The sequence below is a fragment of the Periplaneta americana genome, chromosome 10 (assembly GCF_040183065.1).
Source record: "Periplaneta americana isolate PAMFEO1 chromosome 10, P.americana_PAMFEO1_priV1, whole genome shotgun sequence".
NCBI lineage: Eukaryota > Metazoa > Arthropoda > Insecta > Blattodea > Blattidae > Periplaneta > Periplaneta americana.
In genome coordinates this window covers 60,580,749-60,605,881 of record NC_091126.1, presented here as the reverse complement: position 1 = coordinate 60,605,881, position 25,133 = coordinate 60,580,749, and the positions used below count along the sequence as shown (strand labels likewise).

Sequence of the window (25,133 nt, the reverse complement as noted above, 5' to 3'; positions counted from 1 at the left end):
ATAAGGAAGTAAAATATTCAAGCATGTATCTTAAGATATTATTTTTTTCTATCTAAAATTTATCCGGAATTTGGTACTTTTTATAAAGATGCTAAACGTAATCACAGAATATTGGTCAATAACACAAAACGTCATTTCTATAGTACTATGTTGCATAATGCACTGAATAAAGGTAGTATGGCTTGGAATATAATTAATAAGGTAACAAATCGTCATAGTATATATGAAAATATTACTTTGAAAATTGATGACGTTATTACGAAAATCCTCAAAAAAATAGTTGATAATTTTAATAAATTTTTAAAGAAGCTCCAATAGAAGTTATTTCTCACTTGAATGATCCTAATTTTGAACACAATGCTAGTAATTTTAAGTCTACTGACAAATCCATGCATTTGAGTGAGTTCTGAGAGTCCGAAGTTCATAAAAATATAAAAAATAAATTTAAACGTAAATTTTCGTCTGGTCTTGATGATTGTCCCTCTATGTTAATTATTACAAGTAGTGAATTTATAATTAAACCACTTACATACCTTTCTGTTCAGACATTTTTCGAACTGAATTAAAATTAATAAAGTTATTCCAATTTTTTAAAAAATCTGATAAATTGCAATTGGTAATACTATTTCTAAGGTTTTTGAATATTGCATGTTAGACAGACTGCTCAAGTACCTGGATAGGTTTAATATTTTAGTCAATAGTCAACATGGTTTCAGACCCTCAAAGTCCATTAATACTGCGATCTACAATGTATTCAATGAAATTTTGTCTGCTCTTGATAATGGTAAGCCTCCTGTTGGAATTTTTTGTGATTTTAGCTGACCTTTTGACTGTGTGAATCATAACCTTCTTCTTGCTTAGCTTGAAAGATATGGTATTCGTGAGGTAGAATTAAAATGGTTTGCTTCTTATCTTGAAAATAAATATCAATATGTGGAAATATTACGTAAGGATCATAAAGTAAATAATTGTACTAATAAAGAGGCCTATAGATCCAAGAATGTACATATTGATGTGGGTGTCCCTCAGGGCTCTGTTTGGGCCCTGTATTGTTCCTTTTATATGTTAACGATTTACCCATGTACTTAAGAAATTAGTTGATGTCTATGTATGCCGATGATACTTCTGTTATTGTTAAAGATGGAAATGAACAAGACTTAGAGACAACCTATTGTAAACTGTTAAAAGATCTCAAAACATTGTTTGACAACAATACGCTTTTCTTGAATGTTAATAAGATGGAATATATTCACTTTCATGACTCTCGAAAGAAAAATATGAATATTTTCATTTTGAAAGGTGGTGTTAACCGATAAGCAGAAGTACAATACGTTTAGGATAAATATGAATGACGTTAATATTTCTGTTCAAGATCAATATTTATGTAAATGGAAAACAACTACATTTTTGGGTGTTACATTAATATGAGGATCGTTTGTCTTGGAGACCTCATTGTATAAGTTTAATTTTTGAACTTAACAGTATGTGTTATCAAATCAATTTGTTATCAATTTTAAGGACTATAATTAATCGTGATGTATTGCCTAGTAGTTGATACATCGTCGTTAAATAACCAACTAAAAATTATGCATTAATGTCTTTTTAGTTTGCACATTCTGAGTCAAGGCTTTCATATGCCATTTGTTTTTGGGGATCTAGAATCCTGTAGAATGACATTTTTATGGCTCAGAAGCGTATTGTCAGGTGCATAGCGGGTGTTGACAGTAGAACCTCTTATAGGGGATAATTTTTACATTACAACATTCTTACTGTTTATGGTATTATATATTTTTAATGTATTGCAATTAATTTATTCAAATCTTTCTGACTTTCATGAAAATAGTGACTTTCATACTTACGATACTCGCAATAAAAATAATGTAATTATTCCGGTACACCACCTTACAAATATTAGCAGAACTTGCATGGTTCTTGGTATTAAAATTCACAATAGTTGCCTGAGGATATTAAATATACAAATAATATTCTTAAATTCAGGATATGTATAAAAAAGATATATATATATGTGTGTGTGTGTGTTCCTACAGTCTAGAGCAGTGGTCGTCAGCACTCGCTGAAATGTGCAAAGGGTAAGCGGAGGCGTCCCGTGTGCCCCGTCATGCAGCAGGAAGAGGTAGAGAGCATACCCGCTAGCAGCTACGAGTGCACCATGGTGCACTGTATTTTCCGCGAGTAAGAAACGCTAGCCCCAGGGTGCTCTGTGCTGACGACCGCTGGTCTAGAGGATGCACATGTGTACCTTTGAAATTTTACCTATTGTACTCACATTTGACGTTATTGTAATTCTGATGTATTTCATTAACAATATGTATGCATTTTTATGCCTGTGACAATAAAGTCTCTATCTATCTGCCTATCTGTCTGTGAATCTGTCTGTCTGTCTGCTGTCTATCTGCCTGCCTGCCTGCAACCCTAATATACTCAATGTAAAATAGGGTTTATAAAAATGGAATAAATACTACTACTACTACTACTACTACTACTACTACTACTACTACTACTACTACTACTACTACTACTACTACTACTACTACTACTACTCTATTATTTTCTTTATCTTTTCCCTCTATTTTCATTCTATTTTCCCCTCTATTTTCTCTCTGTTTTACCTCTATATTGTCCTCACTTTTCCTCTATTCTCTCTTGCATTTTCCACTAATTTCCCTCTATTTTCTGTCTATTTTTCTCTATTTCCCCCCTATAGTCTCCTATACGTTCCCTCAATTATCTCCTTTATTATCTCCTAATTTTAATTCATTTTCCCTCTGTTTATTTCTCTATCTTCCCTCGATTTTCTCTTCTACTGTCTATTTATTTCAAATTCATTTTTCCCTCTAGTTCCTCGTACATATCCTCTCTCATTTCTCTTTATTTTTTCTCTACTCTCACTCTATTACGTCTTCTATATTCTCTCATTTTCCCTCGAGTTTCTCCTCTATTTTCCCTCTAATTCCCATCTATTTTCTCTTTAATTTTCTTCTCTTTTTCTCTTCTGTTTTCCCACTAATCTCATATATTTTTGCTCTATTTTCCATTTATTTTCTCCTGTAATTTCCATCTATATTCCTCTATTTTCTCCTCTTTCTTTCCTCTATTTTGCCCCTATATTCTCCGCTATTTTCCCCTCTATTTCCTTTTCTTTCGTTTAATTTTTCTTCCAGATTCTCCTCTATTTTTTCTCTCTCATTTCCCCCGAAAATAGACCCTGATTTCACTTTATTTTCCTCTCTACTTTTCCTTTAATTTCTCCTCTTACTTTCTTCTATTACCCATTTATTTTATCCTCTATTTTCTCTCACTTTCTACTATATTTTCCCTGTACTTTCTCTTCTTGTTTCTCCTCAATTTTCCCTCAATTTTCTCATCTATTCTTCCTCTATTTCCCTGTATTTTCTCCTCCTTTTCCCCCTATTTTCCCTCCATTTTTTCAATATTTTCCCTCAATTTTCTCTATTTCCTCTTTATTTTAATGTACATTCCCTTTATTTTTCCTCTAATTTTTCCATTGTTTACTTTTCTATTTTTCTTTTACTTTCTCATATATTTTTTCTCTAACTTTTCCTCTATTTTCTCTTCATTTTCTCTCTACATTCTGCCTCTATTTTCCCTAAATTTTCCTCTCTGTTTTCTCTCTATTTTGTCCTCTAATTTCCTTCTACATTCTTCTCTATTTTCTCCCCTATCTTTCCTCTAATTTCCTTCTACATTCTCCTTTATTTTCTCCTCTATTCTTCCTCTAATTTCTTTTGTGTTTTCCGTCATAATTATTTCTCCTACATTTTCCTCATTATTATTTCTCCTACATTTTCCTCATTATTTTCCCTTTAATTTATCCTTTATTTTCTTTCTTCTTTCCATCTCATTTTTCCTCTATTTTCTCCCTATTTTTCTTGTAATTTCTCCCCTAATTTCTATTTTCCCTCTATATTCTTCCCCTCTCTCCTCTACTTTCTCATTTACGTTTCCTCTATTTTCCCTCCATTTTATCTTCCATTTGCTCTCAATTGTCTCCTTTATATCATCTCTATTTTCGCTTAATTTTCGCTCTATTTTCTCTCTGTACTTTTTCCCTATAATTTCCCAATATTTTCTCCTCTATTGTTCATATATTGTTTTATCTATCTTCTATCTATTTTGTATTCTGTTTTTCCTCTATTTTCTCCTCAAATCTCTCTCTTCTTTCTTCTCTATTTTTCCCCTTTTCCTCTATTTTCTATTTTCCCCTTCATTTTCTTCTCCATTGTTCCTTTGCTTTCCCCTCTTTTCTCATTTATTTTTGCTCTTTTTTCTCCTCTATTTTCTCTCAAATTTCTCCTCTGTTATGTCTCTAATTTTCCCCTATTTTTCCTCTAAGTTATTTTCTATTTTTCCCACTACCATAGTCCCTATATTCTCTCCTTCACTTTTCTCAATTTTTCTTATATTTTCCCTATAATTTCTCCTCTATTTTGTTTCTCTTTTCCCTTTAATTTCTCCTATAATTTCTGTCAATTTTCTCCATTACCTTCTTTCTATTTTCCCTCTATATTACACTCTCTTTTTCCTCCATATTTCATCTATTTTTCCCCGTTTTCTCTGTTTCTCCTCTAATTTCCTCTACTTTCCATCTGTTTTATCCTCTGTTTTACTTTTTCTCGTGTGTGTTTTCCTCTAGTTCCTTTCCTGTTTTTTATATTCTCAAATTTTTCTAAATTTTTTCCCCTATTTTATCCTCTTATTTTCCTTTTATTTTCGAATCTATTTTTCCTTTATTTTCTGCTCAATTTCTCCTCAACTTTCGCCTCTTTTATGTCTCTATTTTCCCTCTCTCTTTTGTCCTTCTTGTTATATTTCCCTCTAATTTCCCTATATTTACTACACTATTTTTCGTCTATTTTCTCCCATAAATAATCCGTGGCGCTACAGCCCGTGAAGAGCCTAGACCGACCAGCCGGCTGCTGGCCTCACGCTCACATGCCGAAGCAGAGGTGGACGATCATCCAACCAGAATGGAGGTATCATGTGGTTAGAACAATGAACCCCCCAGTCGTTATGGCTGACATTCGCAACCGAATTTCGCTACCTATCGTAGCTCCCCAAGTGCATCATGATGATGGGTGGGCACCGGTCCCATACACTGGCCGAAATTTCATGAGAAAATTTTTTGCCTCATGAGGACTCGAACCAGCGCGCATTCCGTAATGCGAGTCCTAGGCAGGATGCCTTACAACATTACGCCACTGTGCGGGACTATTTCTCCCATACTTTCACTTTATTTTCTCCTCTATTTTCATTTCATTTTCTCCACTCTTTTCCTCCATTTCCCTTCTATTTTTCCTCTAATTTCTCTTCTATTTTTCCCACAATTGTTTCCACCATTTCTATTTTTTCCCCTATATTTTCCTTTATTTTTCCTCTACTTTCTAATCTATTTTTTCTTTACGTTCTCTCTATTTTCTCATCAATTTTCCTTCAATTTTCTCTCTGTTTTCTCCTTCATTCACCCTCTATTTTTCTTCTTTTTCTTCTCGATTTTTCTTCTACATTCTCTCAGATTTTTCTTGTATATTCTCCTCTATTTTCTTTCTATATTCCCACTACTATATTCCCTATATTTTCTTTCTTTTTCTCTCTACATTCTGCTCTATTTCTCCTCTCCTTTTCCTAAATTTCTCATCTAATTTTTCTCTATTTTCCCTCTAATTTCTCCTCAAATTTTCCTCTATTTTCTCCTAAATTCTCTACACTCTCCCCTATTTCTCCCCATTTTCTATTTTCTTTTTTCTCTATTTTTCCTCTATTTTCTCATCCCGTTCCATTATTTTCCGTTTGTTTTCTCAATTGCATCTCCTCCATTTCTCTATATTTTCTCCTGTACTTTTAATCTCTTTTCTGCTTTATTTTCTCCTTCATTTTTTCTCTAATTCCTCAAATATTTTCTATACATTTTCTCCTTGCTTTGCCTCTAATTTCTCCATTATTTTCGCTATACTCTCTCTCCTGTGTTCCCTCCATTCACTCCTCTACGCTAACTCCAAATTCTCCTTTATATATATATTTTTTATTTTCTCCTCCATTTTCCTCTACTTCCGCCCTATTTTCCATGTGTCTTCTCTACAATGTCGTCTATACTTTGTTCTATATTTACTCTACTTTACGTCTATTTTCTTCTGAATTTCCTCCTCTCTTTTCCCTCTAAATTCCATTTATTTTCTCCTCGATTTTTATTTTCTGTTTCTCTCCCTCTTTTCCCCCATATTTATCCTCTACATAATCCTGTATTTGTTCCTCTATTTTCCATCTATTTTCTCTTCAATTTTCTCCTCTAGTTTCCCTAAATTTTCTCATTATTTTCTCCTCTATTTTCTTTCTCTTTTCCCTATATTTTCTTTGTATTTTCCCACTATTTTTTCTCTATTTTCCCATTATATTGTCCCCTTTTTCCTTCTATTTTCTCGTTCATTTTTCCTCTATTTTCCGTCTTTATTTCCCTTTATTACTTTCTCTATTTTCTCTCAGTTTCTCCTCTCTTTCTTTTAATTTTCATGTGTTTTCCGTATATACGCTTCTCAATTTTCTCTCGAATTTCTCCTCTACTTTCCCCTCTATTTTCTGTTATATTTATCCTTTACTTTTCCCTCCAGTTTCACTTATATTTTCTCTGTCCTCTGTTTACTCTAATTTTCCCTGTAGTTTCTTCTCTATTTTCTCTCTAATTTCTCTCAAATTTCTTCGTTTCTCCTAAACGTTTCCTCTATTATCCGTCTATTTTCTCCTCTTGTTTCTCCTCCGTTTTCCTCTATTTCCTCATCTATTCTTGCTCTATTTTCCATATAGTTTCCATCTATTTTTTTTCATTTTCTTCAATTTCCTCCTTTATTCTCTCTTTATTTAATCCACATTCCCTTCATTTTCTTCTCAATATTCCCTCTAATTTTTCTTCCAAATTCTTCTCTACTTTTCTTCTGCTTTCTCATCTATTTTCATGTCATATTCTCCTCTATTTTCTCATCTAATTACTCTCTACATTCCCCTATATATTCCATATATTTTCTCCTCTATTTTCTCTTTATATTCCTCTAAATTTTCTACTCTATTTTCTCTTCATTGTTTGTCTATTTTTCCTCTGTCTTCTCATCTACATTTCTCTATATTACCTCTATATTCTCATCTATTTTCCCTCAAGTTCTTTTCTCTATTTTCCCTACATTTTCTCTCTATTACCCCTCAACATTGTCCTCTATTTTCCATCTACTTTCTCCTCTATTTCCTCCCTCATTTTTCCTCTAATTTCTTTTCTGTTTACCTCTTTTTTCCCACATGATATTCTCTATAATTTCTCCTCTATTTTCTTTCTCCCTGTACTCTAATTTCTTGTCTATTTTCTCTCTATTTTCTTTCTATTTTCCCTCTGTACTCTTCCCTTTTTTCTCCTCTATTTACTCCTATACTTTCCCTTTATTTTCTTCTGCATTTCAGCGTATTCCGAATCTCGCCAGACCGGTGGACAACAATGACATCACGCTGCAGCGAAATAGGAACAAATCTACTGGAAGGTTCGATGGCTATCATGGCGGCTGTACAAGTTGTCTGTGCTAGGCTAGCAAGATTTTGCGAAATTTCCGTACTGTCATCTCGTTGAAAGAAAAGAGAGCATAAACAGTTTATTTCTTGAACCAATAGTAATAACTGGTCCGTTAACATGTTCGCTCATAAGCCATTAACACATTGTTTTTATGTTGTGCTCATTACAAACAATACAGCAGAACCAAAGCAGAACACACCGCCATGACACAACAGTGTAAGATGTCATTCGTTTGCTTATTCCCGACCTATACAAGAACCAATCAGATTCACTGATGGTGGCTGCCACCACCTCTGCAAGCTGATGGAACCGGTGCGACATCGGTGGAGCATCAGTGACGTCATCGTTGAAATTCGGAACACCGTGATGCCATCAGATTGCTCAGCGCTGAGATTCGGAAAACGCCCAAAGTCCTCAATTTTCTACTTTAGTTTCTTTCTATTTTCCCTCAATGTTCTCTATATCTGCTCCTCTATATTCCCTCTATTTTAGGCAGTGTTTCCATTAAATTCTCCTCCATTTTCCGTATGTTTTATTCTATATTTTATTTTATTTTCTTCCCTATTTTCTCCTCTATTTTTCTTTTATTTTCTCCATTACATTTGCTCAATTTTCTCCTCTAATTTATCCCATACTTTCCCTCTATTTTCTCCTCTATTTTTCACTTTTAATTTCTCATCTTTTTTCACCTATTTTCTCCTTTTTCCCTTTACTTTCTTTCCTTTTTCGCTCTATTTTCGTCTATTTTTCCTACATTTTGTCCATTTTCCCTCTAATTTCTCGTCTATTTTCCCTCTATTTTGCCTCTATTTTCCATCTAAATTCTCCTCTATTTTTCCTCTATTTTCCCATAATTTTCTCCTCTACTTTTCCTACATTTTTCTTCTATCTTCTATTTATTTTGTATTATTTTCCCTCTGTTTACTTCTCTATTTGCACCGCAATATACTTCTCCAGTTTCCGTCTATTTTCTCCTCAATTATAACCCTATTTTCTCCTCTATTTCCCTGCACATTCTCCTCCAGTCACTTCCCCATTTTCTCTACAAATTGTCCTTTATTTACTCTATATTTTCCAACTATTTTCTCCTCTTCTTCTATTTTCCCTCTAATTTCTTTTTATTTTCCTCCCTACTTTCTCCTCTATATTGTCGTCTAATTTCTCATCTATATTCTCCTCTATTTTTCATCTATTTTCCTCTCCATATTCTCTATTGTCTCCTGCATGTTCTTGCTATTTTCTCCATTATTTTACTTCCATTTCCTCCTCCATTTTTCCTTAATTTTCTCTATATCTTCCCTGTGATTTCTGCTCTACCTTCTCTCTGTTTTCCTTCAATTTTCCTCACTATTTTATATCTAGTTTATCCTTCATATTCCCTTCATTTTTACAATTTCCTTCTCTCTGTTTTTCCTCTATTTGATCCTTCATTTCCTCTGTCTTACTCAAATTTTTCGCTCTATTGTCTCCTTTACGTTTCGTTTATTTTTCCTTAATTATCTCCTACATTTTTCCTCCATTTTATCTCTAATTGCTCTCCTATTTTCCCTTTATTTTCGCCTCTACTTTCCCTCTGCTTTCTCCCGTAAATTTTCCTTTATTTCCTCCTCTTTTTTCTCTCCACTTTCCACTCTATATTGTACTCCACTTTCCCCTTTATTTTCCCTCTATTGTCTCCTCTATTTCCCCTCCTTTTTCGTACTTTCCCCTTCTAAATTTCCCTCCATTTTCGCTCTACATTCTCCTTTATTTCCCCCTTATATCCTCCTATATTTTTCTTCTATTTTCTGTCTATTTTCTACATTATTTTACCTTGTAATACCTCTATTTTATCCTTTTTCTTCTCCATTTTCCGTCCAAATTATCCTTAATTTTTTCCTTTATTCCCTCTGTCTATTTCTCTAAATTTTTCCTCTATTTTCTCTTCTATCGTCCTTCAATTTTCTCTATTTTTTCCTTTATATGTCACCGATTTGCTTTCTTTCCTCTTTATTTTCCCTTACTTTTTCTCCCGTATTTCCCGCTTATTTCTCGATTATTTCTTTTGTTATATTCCCAATACTGTATTGCCAATATTTTTTCTATTTTCCCTCTATTTTTCCCTGTCTATTTTACCTCTGTATTCTCCTCCTCTTTTCTAGTCTATTTTCCCTCTATTTCTCACCTAATTTTCCTGTATTTTCTCCTCTACCTCCTCCTCTACTTTCCCTCTAATTTTCCTTTTTTTATGCTCTAATTTCTCTCTATTTTTCACTATAATTTCCCTCTTTTCCCTCTCTAATTTTTCTCTTCTTTCTGCACTAATTTCCCTTATTTTCCGCTCTTGTTTCGCTTTGTTTTCTGCTCTAATATATCTGTATTTTTGGCCCTAGTTTCACTCTATTTCCCGCTATAATTTCGCTCCATTTTTCACTCTGATGTCTCTGTACTTTCCACTCTAATTATCTTCTATATTCCGCTCTAATTTTCCTTAATTTTTCGCGATAGTTTCCCTGTATTTTCCGCTCTAATTTCTTTCTACTTTCCGCTCTATTACTCCTCTATTTTCCAGTGTAGCTTCCTTCAATTTTCAGGACTAGTTTCCCTCAATTTTCCGCTATAGTTTCCCTCTATTTTCCGCTCCAATTTCCGTCTATTTCACCATATAATGTTCTCTATTTTCCGTTCCAGCTTCCCTCGTTTTTCCGCCTACTTTTCCCCCCTTTGCCGTCATATTTATGTTCCTTTTCAGCTCTGCTTTCCGCTCTATTTGTCCTCTAAATTCCGCAATAATTTCAATTTATTTTCCCCTCTCATTTCCCTCTATTTAACCCACTACTTTTGCTCTATTGTCCGATCTAGTTTCCCTCTATTTTCCGCTCTAATTTCCCTTCATATTCCGCTGTAATTTCGCTTCACTATGCCTTCTGAAATTCCACAATTCTCCGTTTAAAATTATTCGCTAGTTTCCCCATATTTTACGCTCCAGTTTCCCTCTTTTCCGACCTAGTTCCCCTCTATTTTCCGCGCTAGTTTCGCTCTACTTTCCGTTCTAGTTTCACTGAAATTTCCGCTCAAATTTCCTTCAATTTACCGGTACAATTTCCCTGAAATTCCTGCACAAAATTCCCTTCTATTTTCCTTTGTAATTTCGCTCTATTTTCCCCTTCAATTTCGTTCTATTTTGTCGTTTAATTTTCATATATTTACAATATAGTTTCCCTCTATTCTCTGCTCCGGTTACCCTTTACATTATTCTAATTTCCCTCTAATTTCCCCATTAATTTCAACTACTTTTCCTCTATTTTCCGCTCTCATTTCGCTCAAAACTTTCCTCTACTTTCCCTATATTTCCGCCCTTCTTTTCTTAAATTTTCCACTGCAATTTTGCTCAATTTTCCACTCTACTTTCCGCTCTATTCTCCGCTATAGTTCCTTCAATTCAACTCTAGTTTTCCTCTACTTTCCTCTGAAATTTGTCTCAATTTTCCGCTCAAATTTCCCTCTATTTACCGCTCCATTTTCCGAAATATTTCCACTCTTTTCCGCTCGAGTGTCCCTCTAATTTTCCGCGATTTTCACCTCTAAAGTTCCTTTAAATTTCCGCCAGTTTCCTTCTAACTTACTCTCCAGTTTCCCTCTTTTTGCGCTCTAGTTTTCCTCTATTTCCGCTCTATTTTCCCAAAATTTCCGCACAATTTTCCCTCTAATTTCTTTCCTGATATAGCTCTATTTTCCCTCTAATTTTGCTCTATTTTCCTCTATAATTTCCATCTATTGTTCCCTCTATTGTCGCTCTATTTTCCGCTCTAATTTAGCTCTACTTTCCGCCCCAATATCCTTATATTTTTCTCTCTAATTTGCCGCAATTATCCGCATTAACTTCCCTTTATTTTCCGCTCTACTTTCCATTCTAGTATCCAACTATTTTCCGCTCTAATTCCTCTATATTCCGCCCTTTATTCCCTCTAGTTTCCGCACTATTTCTCTCTACTCTCCGCTCTAGTTTTCGCCTAATACCCACTGAAATTAACCTCAATTTTCCGCTTTAGTGTTTCCTCTATTACCACTCTAATTTACCTCTATTTTCCGCACTAGTTTCATTCTACTTTCCTCTCAAAATCCACTATATTCCGCTCTAATATCCCTCTACTTTATTCTCTAAAATCCCTTTATTTTGGTCTTAAAGTTCTGCTACTTCACTGTTTCGGGTTCAGGGCTCCAGGTTTCAGGGTTACAGTAGTTCCTCGTTCTATTCCGGGTTCCGGTTAGATTTTCAATCCCCATGTTCCGGTTGCAGGGTTTCCTGGGTTCCGGGGCCCCGGGCTTCCTAGTCCTGTTTCCGGGGTTCCGGTTTCCCGGATTCGGGTCCAGATTTTCAATATCCACGTTCCGGTTCCAGGGTTTCCCGTGTTTCCGTGCCCCACGTTTCCTTACAACGTTTCCGGGGTTCCGGTTTTCCCGGTTCCGGGCTCCGAGTCCATATTTTCAGTCTCCATGTACCGGTCCCAGGGTTTCCCAGGTTCCCGGATTTCCGGGTACCGGTTTTTTGGGTTCCGGGTTAAGTATTCCGGGATTAGTGCTCCGCGTTCAAAGATTCCAGTGTCCGAGTTTCCGGACTAATGTTCCGGGTTTCCGGGCTCCTATTTTCAGGGCTCTGGGTTTCCGGGTTAAGTATTCCGGGATCAGTGTTCCGGGTTCCTGGTTTCCGGGCACCGCGTTTCCAGGAATAGGGTTCCGGGCTCCGAGTTCCAGGGTTTACGTGCTCCAGGTTCTCGGGTTCCGGGTACATATTTTAAAAAAATTTTCCAAACTAAAAAAAATCAAAATTTTGAAAAATTGAAAAAAAAATCAAAATTTTCAAAATTTCCAAAATTTTCCAGAATTTCAAAAAACTTTTCAAAAGCCAAAAAAAAAAATCAAAATTTTTCAAAATTAAAAAACTTCAAAATTTTCAAAAACTTTAGAAATTCAAAAAAATTTCAAAATTTTCAAAAATTTTCAAAATTATAAATAAAATTTTAAAAATCTCCAAAATAAAAAAAATTCAAATATTTAAAAATTTCCAAAATTCGAAAAATTGCAATATTTTCAAAAAAATTTCAAAATTCAAAAAAAAATTTTCAAAATAAAAAAATCCAAAACTTTTAAAATTCAAAAAAATTTCGAAATTTTCAAAAATTCTCAAAATTAAAAAAATTCAAAATTTTCAAAAATTTAAAAAAATTCAAAAAATTTTCAAAAATTTCCAAATTTTTCAATGTACAAAAAGATTTTTTAAATTTTTAAAAAATTTCCAAAATTGAAAAAAATTCCAAAATTTTCAAAATTAAAAAAAAAATTAAAAATTTGCAAAAATAGTACAAATTTAAAAATTCAAAATGTTTCAAAACTTCCAAAATTAGAAAATTTTGAAAGTTTTGAATTCTGGAAAATTTTTAAATTTTTTTTAATTTTGAAAATTTTGAACTTTTTTAATTTTGAAAAATTTTGGAAATTTTTAAAAATTTTTTGAATTTTGAAAAAGTTTAGGAAATTTTTTAGAACAAAATTTTCTACGAATCTTGAAAATATTTGAAAATTTTGAATTTTTTTTTTATTTTGAAAATTTTTGAAAATTTTGATTGTTTTATAATTTTGAAAATTTTTCAATTTTTTTTTTAATTTTGAACATTTTTTTAATATTTTGAATTTTTTTATTTTGGAAAATTTTGGAAATCTTTTGTATTTTGAATTTCTTTTTCATTTTGAAAATTTTTGAAAATATTGAAATTTTTTGAATTTCGAAAATTTTTTAAAATTTTGTAGTTTTTAATTTAGAAAAATTTTGAATTTTTTTTAATTTTGAAATTTTTTTTAATTTTGGAAAATTTTGGAAATATTTTAATTTTGAAAATTTTGAACTTTTCTTTATAATTTTGATCATTTTTTTAAATTGTGACAATGTTTTTGAATTTTAAAAATTTCTTGAAAATTTTCAAATTTTCTTGAATTTGGAAATTTTTTTAAAATTTTGAACTTTTTTGAATTTAGAAAAAATTTTGAAAATTAGAAATTATTTTGATTTTGAAAATTTTTTAAAATTTTCAATTTCTTAATTTGGAAAAAGTTCGAAAATTTTTTATAAATATGTACCCGGAATCCGTAAAAGAGGAACCCGGTAACCTGGAGCACAGAAGCCCGGAACTCGGAGACCGAAACCCTGATACTGGAAACCCGGAACCCGGAAACCAGGAACCCGGAAGTCTGATCCCGGAATGCATAACACGGAAACCCGGAGCCCAGAATACAGGATCCCGGAAACCCGGAAGATTAGTACGGAAACTCGGACCCTGGAATCCCGGAGCCCAAGAAACCGGTACCCGGAAATCCGGGAACCTGGGAAACACTGGAACCGGTACATGGAGACAAAATCTGGACCCGAAACTCGGAGCCCCCGGAAATCGGAGCCCCGAAAGAGGAATTTGGAAATCTGGTCCCGGAACCGGGAAAACCGGAACCCCGGAAAAGTGGTAAGGAAACCCGAAACGCGGAAATCTGGGGCATGGAAACTCGGACCTTGGAATCCCGGAACCCGGAGCATTAATCCCGTTTACTTATCCCGGAAACCCGGAGCCCAAGAAACCGGTACCCGGAAATCCGGGAAAAACTGGAACCGGTACATGGAGACTGAAAATCTGGACCCGAAACCCGGAAATCGGAACCCGGAAAAAGGAATTTGGAAATCTGGTCCCGGAACCGGGAAAACCGGAACTCCGGAAACGTGGTAAGGAAACCCGGACTGCGGAAATCTGGGGCACGAAAACGCGGGAAACCCTGCAACCGGAACATGGACATTGAAAATCTGTAACCAGAACCGGCAATAGAACGAGGAAACACTGTAACCTGAAAATCCGGGGCCCGTAATCCCGGAACCCGGGAAATCCTGGATCCGGAAAATGGAGATTGAAAATCTGGACCCGAAACCCGGAACCCCAGAACACGGATTCCGGAGACCCGGAACCCGTAAATGAAACCCACAAACCCTGAATCCTGGAACCGAGAAACCCGGAACACCTATATACTGCGAACCGGATACTGGAACCTGGAAACCGAATCACCAAAACCGTAAACTGGAATCTTGAAAGCAGAATTGGAAGCCGAAAAGTGAAGCAAGATCCTGGAACCCAGAAAAACCGGAATCCGGTTACCGGAATACAGAAACCAGAATGCGGACACCCGAAGCGCGGAAACGTGGAACCTCTGAAACTCAGAGAACCTGAAACCTGAATCTGGCACCCGGTGATACGAACCCGGTAGCTCCAAAAACAGCGAAAGGATACTGAAACTTTGAAGCTGGAACCCAAAAACCGGAAACTGAAACTTTGAAATCGCTACCCGGAGCCCGAAAATGGAAGGTAGAACGCTGTACCTGGAAACCAGAAATAGGAAGCAAGAACCCAGAACGCGGAAATCGGAAACCTGTTACCCCAAAAACCCCGAGAACCTGGCACCTGGAAACCGTAACCCAAAGCCCTGACCCGGAAACCGTAACCCGGTAGCCGGAACCCGGAAACCAGCAACCCAGGCACCAGGAACCCTCAAAAACGCGAACCGGAATTTGGAACCTGGAAACCAGAACCAAAAGAACCTGGAACCTTGAAACCGGAAAATTGAAAATTGAAGCAAGAACATGGATCCCGGATACCAGAAATTGGAAGCAAGAACCCGGAAACCAGAAACCAGAGCCAGGACAACCTTGGATACCGGAACCCGGCAGTGCAAACAAAAAACGGAAACCGGACACCGGGAATTCGGAAACAGGGACACGGAAAACGGAAACTTGAACCTTGAAACTTGTGACCGAAAACCGTAACGCGGAAACTTAAGACCGAAAACTGGAACCCGGAACGAGAACCGAGCAATCGGAAATGGGGAACAAGTGGCCGGAACTCAGAAACATGTATCGGAAACCCGAACCCGGAATCTGGATCCCAGAACCGGAACACGAGGCCGGGAAACTAGGGCTGGAACCGTGAAGTATGGACCGGAAACTGGTACCGGGAACTCGGCAACCATGAGCAGAGACCAGAACCCGGCAACCGTGAGCAGACTGGAACCCGGAAGCATGATTCGGGAACTCTAACCCGGAACCCTGGACTTTGGTCCCGGTAACCGGAACCTGGAGTTAGGATCCCGGAAACATGATCCCGGGAACCTGGAAGGAAACTAAAAGCAGATTTCTTAAACCCGGACACCAGTCTCTACCTTTAACCCAGAATCATGTACCGGAACCCATACCCGGAAACTAGAGCCGGGTGCCCGGGACCTGGAAACCAGAAACCAGGATCAGAAAGTCGGAAGTCGCAACCCAGAAACCGCAAGCCGGTGCCCGAGTCCCGGGAACCCAAAACTGGATCCAGGAGCCCGGAAAACGGAAGCATGTGCTTGATCTGGAACCTGGGACCCGGAACTCTAAATTCGGAATATGTAAAACTGCACCTGAAACCGGATCCCAGAGGCATGTAGCAGAACTGTGCCCGGAAGCATGTACCCGTATACCAGATCCCGGAACCTGAAAACGGAATTCTGTACCAAGATCCCGGAAATCTGAACCAGGAAGCCGGAATTCTCTACCAGGAATCGAGGACTCTAAACCCGTTACACGGAACCTGATTCCTGAACCAGATAACCGGAACTCTGAACCCAGAATCTTTGACTCTGAACCCAGGACCCAATACTCGTTACCCTGAACCCTGATACCTTAACCTGGAACCCGGACCTATGAACCAGGAAACCGGAATAATTAACCCTGAACCCTGGAACAAGAACCATGATCCTTGAAATCGTAACCCGGGACTCGGAGCCTGGGACTCTGAATGCTGAACCCGGTACTCAGAAACCGGAACCGTGAATTCTGAACACCGAACACGAAACCCGGAACCCAGGGCTTGGAACCCGGTACCCTGGACACAGGACCCGGAATCTTGGACACTGGGACCGGAACCCTGAGCCCTGTAGTCAGAACCCAGAAACATGAAGCAGGAAACCGGAATCCTTAATCCTGGAACGAGAACACGGAATCCGAGGCTCGGAGCCTGGGATTCAGAATTAGGGGCTCGGAACACGGAGCTCCCAAATCCAACTTCAACATTAACTTTAAGCTTAACTTTACATTTACGTAACCTTTACGTTTCCCTTACCTCACCTCATCATACTTCACTTTACTTCAATCAATTCAATTTAATTTATTTCATTTTATTTAACACATGTATTTCAATTTAACTTAATTTATTTCAGTTTGCTTTAATTCAATTGAGGACATCACCCGAATAAGGGCGTATACAGCAAAATGTAGCTCTGATATAAACTAATTTCAATGTTTGTAAGCTGTCAGATTCATCATAGTTGCGTCGAAAAAGTTTTTCATTACTGTTAAATACTTTCGAGGATATTTAAAACAAAATTATTGAAACATAACAGTAAATAGTATGTTCTGCTATTAGTAAATAAATATAATATGGAATTCTGTATGAGTACTGAGTACTGTTTTTAATTATTCTGATGTTCTAGGTGTCTAAATTTGCATGAAAATTAATTATATATGAGAACATCTCGTACTTTATTAATAATTTTGTCTTGAAAAAGTAGAATAAAATAAATTCAACAAAATTAAATATACATTTACCATAACATATTAAATAAAATTATTTAATAATTACACAAGTAGACCTACAAAATAACATTACATTTTTAGTTCATGGTTTTCTTGTTCTTATGTCCTTTTCTTCTTTATGCATCATCACTATTGTTCTAGAACCATCTTGACCATTGTGTGATGATTTCTCGGCTTTATTCAGCATTGATTTCAGCCAAATTGGACATCTTCATCTAAAAACTGTAAGAGGTCTCTTAAGTCCTTCGTCTTGGAGGATTTCAAAGGCACTGGGTTCATTTGTGTTGGACTCAAAAGTTTCAGCTGCCACACTTCCATTCCCGCCTTCGAAATGTTGAAGGAAACAAATGATGTAGCTTATGAGGTTCAAGCTGAAAATACCCCTAATGTAATGTATTGCACTTGTTAATACTTTTGCATCATGACTGTATGAGGACGATTTAAGTGTGTATCATTGAGAATGTCACCTGGAACCAGTTTATTCTGAACTGCTGTTAATCGTTTCTCTGAAATTTGCAATAGACTCAATAGAAAGTTTCGACACACATCAATTTTTTTACACCCATTACAGAAAACACTGCATTTCCACACAATATTCCTATTCTTGAATGACTGAAGCTTCTTAGTTTTTAGATTCACTCTTTCAAGGCAAGAAATAATAAAATGATATTGTTCTAATTTCGAACCCATGTCCCAAAAGCGTTTAAAAGTACAAAGTTGATCGTCCTTTGAAATTTCATGTGTACACATTTTCATACATCATCTTCTTACCGGTGTAAATGACTTGTTACTGTTTCTATTTATTTTTTTTGTTCGGTTTTTCATTTAGTTTCGTTCACAAGCTTCCTTTTTTTCCCATATTTTAGGTCATGATTCACTGCTGCAACTGACAACCTGAAGTAGGCCTAAACATCGTACATCAGTCTACTACAGTACGGCTTGCAACAGCATGTGATGCCGCTGTAGTAGGTGCGTTCACTCGTTCAACGTAAACATGTAACATTGTGTCCTGTGTTATGTATTGAAGCTAGACTTATGAAAATTTACTACAGTGTACTATACGCATTCAGCTATCTAATCCCTTGATCGTTGGAAAACGGGCGTATAAGGGTATATGCCATTATTCGGGTGAAGTCCTCAATTTATTTGAATGCATTCAATTTTTATAATTTCAATTCAATTTAATTAAATTTGTTTAATATAATTTAACCTATTTTATTTTATTTCATCTTGTTTCATTTTATTCTAAGTTAATGTAATCATATTAATTGAATTTGAACTTGAGACCTGGAATCCGGAATTCTGAGCATCGAACTTGTTACCTGAGACCTGCAACTCGGGACCCAGTTCACAGAACCCGGAACCCTATAAAAGTAACCACGAACCTGAAACAATAAATCCTAAGCTTGAAAACCTTAAACCAGAACCCTGAACCCAGAGCACGGGACAAGGAACCTGTGCATCGGAGCCCAGAACCCAGAATTCTTTACCCTGAAACCAAACCCGGAATCTGACACCCGGAACCTTTGACCTGGAACCCGGAATCTGGAACTCATATCCCGGAACCCATAAATTTTGACCTGGAAACAGGAACCCTGAACCCACAAGTCGGGACCCAGAATCCTGAAGCCGGAACCCAGATCCCTGAACCCATAAATTAGAACCTGGAACCAGGAGCCCTGGACCCGTAAGTCTGGACCCAGAATCCTAAACCCGGAACTAGGAATTCGGAACTCCAACTCCAACTTTTACATTAACTTTACCGTTACCCTTACCTCACCTCACTTCATTTCGAGACTTGAAGCTAAAAATATGCATTACGTATACTAAAGCTCAAATCTCTTGCCAAATTATTCCGTTGTCCTTGTGTCATTAAGTGAGACATTGTCGGGACTGCTTTTATATTCAAAGGCTTCACCAGGGCCAGCTTCTTCTTCAGACGAAGATGGAGAATCATATGTAAAAATTAATTGGCAGAGTTGGTACAGGAAATTTCACACTGTGAGGGATTGGACGGATGGCTGATGGTATGTTCGGATACGAAATTGTATTCACTGGTGGAGTTAAGCAGAAGTGGCAGTCTATATTATGATTTGTCGGTTCCCTCCAAGCCATTGACATGACAAAAGGCATGGCTCGACTTTTACTCTTTAACCAGTGTTGTAAACTTAAGGTGCAAGTTTTACAAACAAATATGAAGGGGCCCAGTGTTTGTCTAAATCTCCTACTCTCCATCCGAAATATAATTCGTAATCTTTTCGTGTTAATGGCGTTAAGTTGCATTTATATTTCACTGGAGTGAATTCGCCACAAATATATTTAAAAAAAATTTTTTAAATGTATCGTGTGTTAATAAAAGTTCGGTTTTAGTGGAATAAGGTTTGTCACTATGCATCACTTATGGCATTTTCATTTAACGTAAATTTCATATTATTGGTGGTTCTATGTTGGCTTCCCTGGAAAAACAGTGGTGGTTGTACAAGATGGCTGACCCTATGTGTTTAAAAGTAGTTTTGTACAGTGAAAGCATGCATATTATGTGAATTTCAATAAAGGAAAAAACATTGCTATTAATAATAATATATTTGAGCCATTGAGAGCAGAAGTGGTGTAAGTCAAAAATGGATAATGAGCGTTAAAGTAAACATTCTGTAAAATACAGTGCAAAGTAGCAATTAATATTCAATTTATTTAAACTATTTGTAGTCAGTGGATAGCACGAAGGACATATTAATTGCTACTTTGTGCTGCATTTTATAGAATTTTTACTTTAAACCTCACTACCCAATTTTGATTTACACCACTTCTGCTCTGAACGGCTCATTTATTAAACACACCATGTACATAAGTATAGTTAAGTAAAGGTAGCATCGTTTACATAGTCAGATAGTGTCAATGTTCTTTCTTTGCATTCGATGATGTGATGAAACATTGCTGTTAAGATTGCAAGGATTGGTGGACAAGAATATCTATCCTATCTTCCTATCTGGACACTCTGAAATGAGTTAACTGAAGAAACTGTGGTTGTTGGTGGATTTTTAAAGGCAATCATATAGAAATAATGCTATCGAATTTACACACTGTAAATGTACACACTAGCATCCAAAGATACCCGGGTCCTACTAATCGATAGTGATCTCTAATTTCGTGTAAGTGTGACTTCTTCAGTTATTACTTCTATGACTAGGTGGTGAAGATAACAGTCACTGTCGCCAATAGTAAATAAATATACCCGCATTGTAGAATTCAAAATTTATCCTCTTAGGCTGACTGTAAAAGAAAACTGAGTTCGGCGGGAAACTGCTGATATTTTCAATTGAAGAGTTTAGTTCCAAAAGCATTTGAAAGCACTCGTTAAGGAACAGTATTACTTCACCCCAAACCCTGCTCTTCGTAACCCACTCCTTGGAAAGAGCGTCATATTAGCTTGCTTTTGTCTCCACGATTAGAATTTATCTTGCCAGGGCAGAATAAATATATTAATATGATGAGTAAAACAACGTTATGTTAAGTGGAAGTGGCAAATATAAAAAATCACGCTTAATTTTTTGTTTTGTTCGCAGGGTTAAATTCTTCCCATAATCACTTTAATTCCTCCATATAATTCGCAGATGCTTTCTTTCGTAGAAAGTAGTAACTCTGTTGAAAGGATTATAGTTCACTAGGTTGGCCTGCCTTGTGTAATGTATTTATTTTCATATACAATAGTTACAAAAGAGTTTTAATAGATATTTTATTACAAAAATTCAATCGACTTATGTTTAATAAATTAAGCGTACTATTTATTATGTATAAATGGCGTATGTCATTTCAGATCTCCGTCTGCGTGAATGTGAACAAATTAATAAACTCACTTACAATATGCTTACAGTCTTGGAAAACAAATGGGTACTTGTATCTCGTTAAATGATACACATGATATAGCCTATACATTTCTTGTCATTTGTAAATAAAATAATTTTAAACTTTTTTGCCAAAAAATTGACAATTAGTAATATCTGAACACATACAATTAAAATTTGTTGTGAATCAAGAGTTGCGGAGTAAAACTCGAAGAAAGGGAGTTTAATTTTCCATGATGATAAGAATTCTATAAACTATGAGATCTGTTTTGTGCGTACGTAAAATAAAACAAAATTACTCTCAGTAAAGACAGCAAGAGGACTTTGTAGAGGACTATCAGACTGACCAGCGATATCACCGGACATGAACCCCACACACTTCTACTAGTGAGACGTCTGGGGCCTGTTTCTCAAAAATACTAGTTTAGTAGTTCACCAGTTACTAGTTACCAGAGTATATTTCACCAGTTTTAGTAGATTCTGTTTCTCAAACTATTTTAGCAGTCTAGTAATTTGTGACAATTTTTCACTAGTCACATGATCTCTTTCACTAGTCAGCTGATTGAGTTCATTTGTATGTATTGTTATTTGAGGATAGAAGGCTAAGTTTTTTGTGTTTTGGTTTTGATTTCTCTTTTCGGTTAAAATTCCATCAATTGAAAGCAAATTATCTATACTCAATATGATTAATGAATCGAAGGATATACTATTCGGTACTTTTTCAAGCATAATAAGAAAAAATTATAAAGTTAACGAATGGACAAAAAATGTTGTAATGTGTGAGGCTATGGAACTGATATCTCAGAACAAAGATTATGCATACCTTAGGGACACTTACTGGCCCAATATTAAGAAAGCAACTTTGATGAGTACCAATTCAAGTTCACAGTATCATCACAGTCTAGTATATACAGTCACGAAGCTTGAGTTGTGAGGGTGCTAGGAACAATAGACTGTGCCGGTACTATTTTGCATTGTATGTAATGAGGCGATATTAGCGATCCTAGTGGTTAGCAACTATGGATGCATATTTACTACGTATTGAGCTTCGTGACTGTATATACTAGACTGTGGTATCATAATATAAACATATTATGTAGCTAGTGGGTCTACTGCCGACATGAATGCCACTTATAACTTAATGAAACATTCGCTAATTTTTTTTTCAGTTTTACATTTGTTCTATTCATAAATTAGTGTCATTTTATATGTAATTTGTAGGCTAAAGTTGACAATGCCAGAAGAACTGGCAGTGGAGAAGGAAAGTCAGCAAAAATTACTGCAGTTGATGAATTGGTGTTAGATTATTAGGAAAATATTCTGTATATGTTGCTGGTCTAGGACAGAAAGACCTGACGGCATTGGAAAATAATCAATATCCCAATTTGTAGAGCAATTTGTATTTGAAGCTTTGCTGATAATGCATGACTTCTATTATATGTCTTGTTATGGCAGGTTCCACTATATTTAACAACTCTGCAAGCTTTTCAAAATTCAAATTATGGTTTATTTAACGATGCTCGCAACTGCAGAGGTTATATCGGCGTTGCCGGTGTGCCAGAATTTTGTCCCGCAGGAGTTCTCTTACATGCCAATAAATCTACTGACATGAGCCACACTTAAATGCCATCGACCTAGGTCGGGAGCGAACCCACAACCTCGAACATAGAAGGCCAGCGCTATACCAAGTATGCTACCGAGGCTGACTCCAAGCTTTTCAGCAATTTACCTAAACTGTTCATTATATTTAAATAAGTGCTCCTGTAAAGGAATAATAACTGTTCTTTCTCGATATAGTTTTAGCTCTTTTCACAATAACTTCATCACTTCAATCGGAATCACATGTATTAAAAAAAATAAATGCAATATTTTGTTTCGATTATCTGAGAAAGGTTGTCACTGGTAACTGATAATATAGAAACCACCAGTCTTTAGAGTCTTGTAGCAATATTCCTGTTGAATACTAGTATAATCAACTAGATTAGTATTTTGAGAAACAGAATCACTTATGAACTGGTGAAATCGACCAATATTACTAGTCTGTGAACTGGTAACTACTACTTTACCTTTGTAGTTTCTAGAAACACTGACTTATAAAATAAACTAATATTACTACTGTACAAACTAGTATTACTAGTCCATGAGTTCTGAGAAACAGGCCCAGGTGTCAATAATGTTTGCCAGTGATATTTCGAACATAGTAGAACTCCATTGACGATTTGAACGTGCTAATGAAATTGTTTCGAATAAGTGGAAAGAATTCAGTGACGTTACAAGATCTCTAAGGCTCGAGTTCAGGGATATCATTTTCAACACTTAATACAAACATACAATGTATGTATATTTTTAGGAAGAGATTACTTTCAATAATTGTGTTGAATTTGTTACAGTCCATTTGCTGCGTAACTCAGAAATAAATTACTTTAAGAAAAGGTGTGATAGAGCTTTTTAGTGTTCTGTTTACTGACACACTTCTACCACAGTCCAGTATATACAGTCACGAAGCTCAATACGTAGTACATATGCATCCATAGATAGTTCCTAACCACTAGGATCGCTATTATCGCCTCATTACCGACAATGTGAAATACTATCTGCACAGTCTATTGTTCCTAGCACCCTCACAACTCAAGCTTCGTGACTGTATATACTAGACTGCTTCTACCTCATTTATGAATCACACTAATTATCATATGAGGCGCTCTGCGCACAAATGACCCAACCCACAAAGTACCATTTCCAATTTATCTCTTTGCAACAGCACGTGAAATGCGATACAGAAAGGAAAATTGTACTGAAATCTCTTGGAAAAACTGGAAATGATGTTTAGACCGATTTACACTTTGAAGAGAAAAATATGAGGAGCTCTTTAAACCAATAAACTCAATAAGAAAATGTTGTGGGTTAGGCCACTTATGCGCTGAGTGCCTCATATATAATATGCTTATCATGTATCATACGGTGTGATATGGCATACAGTATAGTTTACACAACCATCATTAGTAAATTTAAAATTTAGAATTATTTAGAAAAGCAAGTACTCTATTTAAACGGTTAGATATGCCTTTCGGGGTATATATATTCATTTTATATGAGCTCTTAACTTTATTTCTGTGAAAGGAATTTTAAGATATCTATAAAATTGACCATGTTATGCATTAAAATTGCATCCCAAGCAAATACAATACCAAGCAGCAATTTGTGATTTTACTGCTCATTTTTTCAAAACTGTTTAAATCACGTTTTTCAGAAATTTTAGATAATTACATCAAATCTTCTATGGTTCTTTTCCTTGGTAAGACCAATAAACTGCAGCTCTATCTTTAATATCTTTCAACAAAACATTTCTTAAAAATTTAAACATATGAAGAAAAAAATTATCTTCCTTTTGCAGTGCAGATTTTCTAATCACTGAGCTAGGGCTAGATATATTATGAATGTTATCTTTAACGGAACAAAATTATTACTACAAATATGTATAATATTGTGAGTCATTTTTAAATAGAAGTTTAGTACAAATTGAAAAATTAAATTTTTGAAAATTAACAATTCTAAAACATTTTATGTAGGAAAATATTTGTTCTTCTAGATTTAAAATCAATGTTTATACACGAAGCATTAAAAATTTCTTCAGAATATGGAGGAATAACATTTACAAATCATACATTTTTAATGACTGAAAGAGTATGTAAGCCCTTACAACACGCCAACACTCAACGAACTCAGAATGATTCGATCTCGCTAGCTCGGAGCTCTGAAGCTTTGCAGTGTTCAGTGAGAAAGAAATTAACATCTGTGGCACCACAGACCATCAATACTGTGTTCCATAAAATCTGACAGGCATCGTAAACATAGCTGGAAGAGGATGGGAGAAGGATAATTGCTAATAAACTAATGGCAGAGGTCTCATTCCACGTATATCTTGAAGTTTCGCGTTCTGAAGCATTGTACATCCCCCCAAATTCAAGACAAGCTTGGAATGTGACTTCTGACATTGGTTGAATTGCAATTATCCTTCTCCCATCTTCTGCCGACAATGTTTACGATACCTGTCACACAATATGGAAAGCAG

At 35.8% G+C, this 25,133-nt stretch overlaps 1 protein-coding gene across 15 annotated transcripts in view; it reads right to left on the bottom strand.

Annotated features, from left to right (window-relative positions):
- Nucleotides 1-25,133, bottom strand: part of LOC138707723 (antifreeze protein Maxi-like) — a 175,791-nt gene that overhangs the window by 14,816 nt on the left and 135,842 nt on the right. For 13 of the 15 annotated variants that reach the window (XR_011334335.1, XR_011334340.1, XR_011334336.1 and 10 more), the window contains one exon: nucleotides 20,894-25,133. This exon is cut by the window's right edge and continues 399 nt beyond it. The exons of the other annotated variants lie outside the window; for them this stretch is intronic. The gene's annotated coding sequence lies outside the window, so the exon portion shown is untranslated. Of the gene's footprint in view, nucleotides 1-20,893 lie in introns of those variants that run through there. 15 annotated transcript variants of the gene reach the window in all.